Source organism: Tupaia chinensis, unplaced genomic scaffold (genome assembly GCF_000334495.1).
Source record: "Tupaia chinensis unplaced genomic scaffold, TupChi_1.0 Scaffold000211_1, whole genome shotgun sequence".
NCBI lineage: Eukaryota > Metazoa > Chordata > Mammalia > Scandentia > Tupaiidae > Tupaia > Tupaia belangeri.
Genome location: NW_006159686.1, coordinates 1,537,970 through 1,545,888, shown reverse-complemented (window position 1 = coordinate 1,545,888; position 7,919 = coordinate 1,537,970). Strand labels below are relative to the sequence as shown.

Below are 7,919 nucleotides of genomic sequence, written 5' to 3'. Positions count from 1 at the left end.
CCCGCACCGAGTGCCTCCCCACCCCTGGACCCCCGGCACCGGCACCGGCACCTGCACCTGCTCCGTGGGGGCGGAGCTGCCAGAATGCCCAGGAGCAGGTGTGTCCTAGGAAGGAGGGAGGAAAGCTGCCGTTCTGACCTTCTGGTGGGGAAGAACAGAAAACACACAGGAAGTGAGGGAGGGAGATGACCTCAGAGCGCAGAACGCACCGCGGACACAGCGACGCAGGGTGAGGCCGCTGGCGGGGGACAGCCCTGCCGGTGAGGCCATGGCAGGTGGCACTCGTGTTTCTCAGGGCTGAAGCTGGAGGGCTTAGTGTGTCTGAGAGACCTGGAAACGGGCTCTCTACCTGCAGACTCCTAGCCATCGCCAGGGTCACCTCTTGATGTTGCTCCAGGGTGCATGTGCTCGCCAGAGAGCGCGCGAGCCCCCTGCGGGGGACGGTAACACCGCAGTCTTTCCCTGGTTTGGGGACTTCTGGGCACGTGCACGTTTTTCAAGCCACCGGGTCCAGGAGCTGCACTGCAGTTGCTCATGCAGAAGCCAGCTGCCTGGCCACCGAGCCTCCGGCTGGCCCTCCCTGTCTGTCCCTGTATTACCTCTAGAAAGTGAGACAGAGACAGCGGACCAGCAGGCCCGCCACGTGTCCGTCCACGAGGCTGAGGGTCTGCCACAGGCGCGGTGGCAGAGCCAGGCTCCCAGGGAGCCAGCGGGCGGCGGACAGGCAGCGGCACTGTCCTCCTCTTAGGGGCGCAGCCTGTCCTCACCCTTGGAACCTGGAAGGCAGAGTGACCACTGTGTGCGAGGGCTCCTTTCCCGTCGTAAATGTGAGGCCGAAGTGCCCGCTGTCCCCGAATGGCACCAGGAGTCCCAACTGAGTTTCCGGTCTGTGCCGGAGGAGGGGACCCCTCCTAGAGGCTAGGGGCATCTCCTTCCACAGCAGCGGCCACGGAGGAGCTGACCACGCTGCTTCATCTGGCCACCGCGGAGGGTGGTCAGCTGTTTAGTCGCGGTTAAATTTGAGGACAGAGGACACTGGGAGTCAGCAGCTAACCAGGAAGAGACCTGTGTGTGACACTGTGGTGAGCCACCCACCTTCCGGCCAGCAGACACACGCAAAGTTCAACGGCGAGGGCTGGCTGACCAGTCTGCAAACCGGACAACCCCATGTAGCCCGCGGAAAGGCCAGGCAGGGCTCTCGGCCTCCATACGACGGGTCCCAACCCCTGTCTCGAGCGCTGTCCATCAGGTGCCATTGCCCTCTTCCTACAGCACAGGGAACAGAAAGCAGCTCAGAGAGGTTCATCGACTCACCGGAAGCCGCACAGCAAAGGACGAGGTTACCCAACACATTCAGTGCCTCCACCTGCTCCTCCACATTTAGGCTTGAAAGGATCCCTTCAGACTGGAGGGGCCATCCCCAGGCCAGGACGGCGAGGCATCAGGCATGGCTGGGCCCTGCTGCCGCTGCCTGACGCTCTGCAAGTCCAGGCTCCACCGCACAGCCCTGGGCACGCGCCGCGACGCGGCTGGGCCTGACACACCAGCTTCAAGCCCTGCAGCCCCTTCCCCTCTGAAGCGGGTCTCCGCCGGGCCTGCTTCCTGGGCACCGTGAGTGGCGGCACAGTGAGGGCTGGCCTGCCCCCTGGCACCATCAACCGCCCGGCCAGCTTCGACTCGGTGTGCTCATCGCAGGAGCCGTGGCTTGTGACAGTGCACCTCTCACGGCCGCCGCGCCCCTGCATCTACTCGCCTCTCACGGCCGCGCCCCTGCTTCTACTCGCCTCTCACGGCCGCGCCCCTGCTTCTACTCGCCTCTCACGGCCGCGCCCCTGCTTCTACTCGCCTCTCACGGCCGCGCCCCTGCTTCTACTCGCCTCTCACGGCCGCGCCCCTGCTTCTACTCGCCTCTCACGGCCGCGCCCCTGCTTCTACTCGCCTCTCACGGCCGCGCCCCTGCTTCTACTCGCCTCTCACGGCCGCGCCCCTGCTTCTACTCGCCTCTCACGGCCGCGCCCCTGCTTCTACTCGCCTCTCACGGCCGCGCCCCTGCTTCTACTCGCCTCTCACGGCCGCGCCCCTGCTTCTACTCGCCTCTCACGGCCGCGCCCCTGCTTCTACTCGCCTCTCACGGCCGCGCCCCTGCTTCTACTCGCCTCTCACGGCCGCGCCCCTGCTTCTACTCGCCTCTCACGGCCGCGCCCCTGCTTCTACTCGCCTCTCACGGCCGCGCCCCTGCTTCTACTCGCCTCTCACGGCCGCGCCCCTGCTTCTACTCGCCTCTCACGGCCGCGCCCCTGCTTCTACTCGCCTCTCACGGCCGCGCCCCTGCTTCTACTCGCCTCTCACGGCCGCGCCCCTGCTTCTACTCGCCTCTCACGGCCGCGCCCCTGCTTCTACTCGCCTCTCACGGCCGCGCCCCTGCTTCTACTCGCCTCTCACGGCCGCGCCCCTGCTTCTACTCGCCTCTCACGGCCGCGCCCCTGCTTCTACTCGCCTCTCACGGCCGCGCCCCTGCTTCTACTCGCCTCTCACGGCCGCGCCCCTGCTTCTACTCGCCTCTCACGGCCGCGCCCCTGCTTCTACTCGCCTCTCACGGCCGCGCCCCTGCTTCTACTCGCCTCTCACGGCCGCGCCCCTGCTTCTACTCGCCTCTCACGGCCGCGCCCCTGCTTCTACTCGCCTCTCACGGCCGCGCCCCTGCTTCTACTCGCCTCTCACGGCCGCGCCCCTGCTTCTACTCGCCTCTCACGGCCGCGCCCCTGCTTCTACTCGCCTCTCACGGCCGCGCCCCTGCTTCTACTCGCCTCTCACGGCCGCGCCCCTGCTTCTACTCGCCTCTCACGGCCGCGCCCCTGCTTCTACTCGCCTCTCACGGCCGCGCCCCTGCTTCTACTCGCCTCTCACGGCCGCGCCCCTGCTTCTACTCGCCTCTCACGGCCGCGCCCCTGCTTCTACTCGCCTCTCACGGCCGCGCCCCTGCTTCTACTCGCCTCTCACGGCCGCGCCCCTGCTTCTACTCGCCTCTCACGGCCGCGCCCCTGCTTCTACTCGCCTCTCACGGCCGCGCCCCTGCTTCTACTCGCCTCTCACGGCCGCGCCCCTGCTTCTACTCGCCTCTCACGGCCGCGCCCCTGCTTCTACTCGCCTCTCACGGCCGCGCCCCTGCTTCTACTCGCCTCTCACGGCCGCGCCCCTGCTTCTACTCGCCTCTCACGGCCGCGCCCCTGCTTCTACTCGCCTCTCACGGCCGCGCCCCTGCTTCTACTCGCCTCTCACGGCCGCGCCCCTGCTTCTACTCGCCTCTCACGGCCGCGCCCCTGCTTCTACTCGCCTCTCACGGCCGCGCCCCTGCTTCTACTCACCTCTCACGGCAGCGCCCCTGCTTCTACTCACCTCTCGCCGCCGCGCCCCTGCTTCTACTCACCTCTCACGGCAGCGCCCCTGCTTCTACTCACCTCTCGCCGCCGCGCCCCTGCTTCTACTCACCTCTCACGGCAGCGCCCCTGCTTCTACTCACCTCTCGCCGCCGCGCCCCTGCTTCTACTCACCTCTCACGGCAGCAGCCACGTTAACTGAGCACGCACTACATGCTCGGCCTGGCCATCGCCCCCGATCCCACGCGGCCTGTGAGGCAGAAGCAAGGAGCTCACCCCCGTCATGTGGCTGCCGTGGTCACACCAGGAAGCAGAGCCCAGACCCCACCCGCTCACCGCCGTGGACGCGGGAGGCTGAGCAAGCCCACCCCGGGCTGAGGCCAGCAGGGGAAAGCAGGAGCCGGGGCTCTGCTCTATGCCAGGCAGGGCCAGGCCCGGGCCGCTCCGTCCTGAAGCGCAGTTCCCTGAGCAGCCCAGCTCCCGGAGGAGGCCTCCTGGGCAAGGACAGTGAGGAAGTCGGCCCGTCCCCAGTGCCGGGGAGCCTGCAGGGGAGCCCAGACCAAGTGCAGGCGTGACCCGAACGCGGTCCCTGTGGCTCTCCGCCCCGGCTGTCTGCGACACAGACGCAGAGCAGGGACGCTCGCACACTCGCCAGCCCGTGCACCCTTTCATTTTCCTGGAATCCCGTGGCTTTTGTTTTTCGCATCATTCTTCAAAAACCAGGCTGACACACAAACGCAGGTTCCACGCCCTACGCGGGGCTGGCTCTGCCCAGGTGAAGCCCATCAGGGCAGGGACGGACATGTCCTGGATTTGCCTCGGAGAACCCCCGAGAACGTCCCCGACGCTGGGGAGCACACAGAGGCCGGCTTTGTCCCTGTTTCACAAAATACTGCTTGCTGTTGTTGTGGAGGTTGCTGAGATGAAAAGGCAATACTGTATCTTTAAACGAGGAGCTCGCAGGCCCGGCAGTAAAAGGCTAGCTACGGAAGAGGACTGTAATCTAATTTAGTTGGAGGGTGTCCGTCTGCGGCGTTGTTTTTGGAGTGTGGGAATAGAGGAGAGAAGCTGCCCCCTTGAATGGTCCCTCCTGCGCCAGAATCAGTGGGGAGCCCGTCGACGCCAGCGATCCAAAGCCCAGCCTTGAAAGAGGATTAAAGGACTCTCTGATTTGCAATTCACACTAATGCACCCCGTGGAACCTTTGGTCATATTTCAGGCCGCATTTCCAGGGAAGTGGCCTTAAAATAGCGGTCTAAATCCGCTGCAGCAACCTGGGACGTGGGCGCCCTGCCCGTCTGTTTTCTGATGGGGGTGCTTTCTGTTTCCCGGCTCCTCCCAACATCTCACAACCAGTGTTTCCAGGGGCGATTAAACGTGGGTGCCTGTGGGACTCGCCACGGCGTGCACGCCCTCCTGGTGGTCCTCACCGAGTTTGCTTCGGGAAGTATCGCTTCAGATGACTCGGGGTGTTCTCCGTGGGGAGAACGGTGACACGCTTGCCTGATTAGGGTATAGCCTGCTCCAGGCCTGTCCCACCTGGTTACCGCAGAGCCCACTCCAGGCCTGTCCCACCTGGTTACCACAGAGCTCGCCCCAGGCCTGTCCCACCTGGTTACCTGGTTACCGCAGAGCTCCCCCCAGGCCTGTCCCACCTGATTAGGGCACAGCCTGCTCCAGGCCTGTCCCACCTGGTTAGGGCACAACCTGCTCCCTGCCTGTCCCACCTGGTTAGGGCACAGCCTGCTCCCTGCCTGTCCCACCTGGTTAGGGCACAGCCTGCTCCCTGCCTGTCCCACCTGGTTAGGGCACAGCCTGCTCCCTGCCTGTCCCACCTGGTTAGGGCACAGCCTGCTCCCTGCCTGTCCCACCTGGTTAGGGCACAGCCTGCTCCCTGCCTGTCCCACCTGGTTAGGGCACAGCCTGCTCCCTGCCTGTCCCACCTGGTTAGGGCACAGCCTGCTCCCTGCCTGTCCCACCTGGTTAGGGCACAGCCTACTCTAGGCCTATCCCACCTGGTTAGGGCACAACCTGCTCCCTGCCTGTCCCACCTGGTTAGGGCACAGCCTGCTCCCTGCCTGAGGGCACAGCCTGCTCCAGGCCTGTCCCACCTGGTTAGGGCACAGCCTGCTCCAGGCCTGTCCCACCTGGTTAGGGCACAGCCTGCTCCCTGCCTGTCCCACATCTGGTAAGTTTCCGCAGAGACCATGCAGGATGAGGTCACGGATGCCGCCGTTCTCGGCACACGCCAGGCAACGACGAAGGATGGACAGGTCGCTTGTCCCTCCGCCCCGCCCACAGAACTGGAAAAGCCTAGGTGCAAACAGTGCTGACATTCTCGTTCACAGAAACGTGGCCTGGCCTGGCAGCACCCCACGTGAACGCATCATCATTTCCGCGGGGGCCCCTCCTACCTCAAAACTGACCAGCACCGTCCCCATTCTTTCCAGCGATTTGCTGGATTCTGCAAGTTTACTCCTGCAATTAGCCTGGAACACGCTAAGCTCCTGGTTTAATTTCTCTTTATTACTGAGAGTCTCAGTACGTTTTATCTTAAAGAGATTATTTGGGTTTTCTCTAATCCCATTTCAGAAAGCCTCGCACAGCCTTATCATTGCCCATGGACTATGACATAATAAGAGAAGATACAGCTTTGATTTTTAGCAACATCCATGGCAAAGTTCTTTGTACTGCTGACTTTGCTAGTTTAAATGGGATGGAAGTGGGCCTCTCTTTCAATTCTCTTCCACCTCCAAAAATTAGTTTATTTCGTTATTGTTCAAAACACTGCCTGACCCTAACGTGTCCCCTTCCAGGGTCTGTACGCTTCCCTCGTGAACATCCGCGAGAACTCGAAGGTAGATCCCACTTAGGAGAGCTCTCCGATAGGGTTTTTAGAGGGTGGGGGCAAAAAGCATGCCCTGTCCCTGCGCACTATTTGAAATCATGTTTAATTATAAAGTTTCATTAAAAACCTTTGCTCAAAATTTTAGAGTCCTAATAAGATTTCCATTAATTTAAACATATCACTATTCCCACGACAGCCCCCAAATGCTTTCTCTCCCGCTTTCATCCATGGTTAAATATGTAAATAAAATGTCTAAAGTCATTCTTCAAAGAAGACAAAAGAAAAAAGAGCTGAGGGGAAAGACAGCCATAAAATTCCTCCCAATTCTCCATAACATTTACCAGAGGGGGGCCAGTTGCCAGCCAAGGCTGAGCAGCAGGGGACCCGGCTGCTCCTTAGAATCACACATCTCAAATCCCACACACAGGAAAAAAATAAAATAAAATATCTTTTCAGCTGGAGCCATCAAAAGGCCCTTTTGGTTTCTTAGTTACAGAGTTATCTTGCAGTGGCCGAGTTCTCAGAGCCCTCATTTTCTATGTCTGTTTGTTGGTTTCCGTCTCAGCTGGGCAGAGAGAAGCACTTCTGCAGGCATTTTTATAAAACGAGAGAAGAAAGCAATCCGAAGTGGTTATAGCTAAAATAATGGGTCTGAACACGGCTGAATTAAAATCGCACATAAAAGATCAATTAGGAGGCCTCTCTGCCACAGCTCACACCCAGCTCCTGGCTGGCTGCCTCCCGGTTCTAGGAGGCTCTGGCAGTTTGGGAGAGAGGAACCAACAGGAAAGGCAGGGCAATGAGCCCCTGAAAAAGCTCTGCAAGGAAAATTCTAGAAAAGCCAAGTGATGTCACCTGAATCTTTTTAAGGATTTTTCTAAAGTAATTGTGTTCGATTTAAGAAAAAAAAAACCTATTATAATAAAAGCGGCATTTTTTTAACACGTGTGGTTTTTTACTTGGGAAATAAGCCGGCTGAAGCAGGGCTGGGCGCGCCCCTCAGCCCGCCTCCGCTAACTTCCCGGGGAGACCCTCAGCCTGCACCCGCCTGTGACAACGTTCCGGGGTCCCAGCAAGACGCGCCTCCGAGCCAGCGTGGATGGCTGGCGTGAGCAGGGGCTTGAGAGCGCCCTGCCTCTTACAGATGCGGAGTGCTAGGCTTGTTCTGTTAAGAGCCGGGGCCTCGGAGGATGCGCCCCACTTCTGCCACAGCTAACGGAGAGCTCCTCAGGGAGGCGGGTGCCCCTCTGCCCGCTGGGCGCTTGCGGAGGAGCCGGCAACACCCGGGACCCCCCTGGGGGGCCGGCGCAGCTCCCGGGCCCAGCGCGGACTCCAGGGACCGCGCACACCTCGCCGGCCCGCAGCGCCCCGACCCCCCGGGATGCGGGGGAGAAGGAAGAGCACGCGGCCCGCCCGCTGACCTCGCCTCTGCAGGCAGCGGGAGGCGGAGCACAGACCCTACGCCGGGGGCCGAGGACACCCGCCGGCTTCCTCCAGGGGTGCTGTTTAACCGCTAATGCGGGGCGCACGGAGACGCACCTGGCACGTCCTGGGAACTGCGCGGCCGGGGTGCGCCCCCTCCCCCGCGCACTCTGCGGGGCTCGGGAAGGGGGACGCTGCGTCCTCAGGGACCTTACCACGAACTGGCCCGGATCCGAGCCGGCTGCGATAAAGAGCCGGCCAGGGCGCTCCCC

General features: G+C 62.0%; 1 long non-coding RNA gene across 1 annotated transcript in view; it reads right to left on the bottom strand.

Moving 5' to 3' along the window:
• Positions 1-1,255, bottom strand: part of LOC114007620 (uncharacterized) — an 8,970-nt gene extending 7,715 nt beyond the window's left edge. Inside the window, exon 1 of the long non-coding RNA XR_003549216.1 lies at positions 1,096-1,255. This is a non-coding gene — a long non-coding RNA (uncharacterized LOC114007620). The remainder of the gene's footprint in view (positions 1-1,095) is intronic.
• Between the last annotated feature and the right edge of the window lie 6,664 nt (positions 1,256-7,919).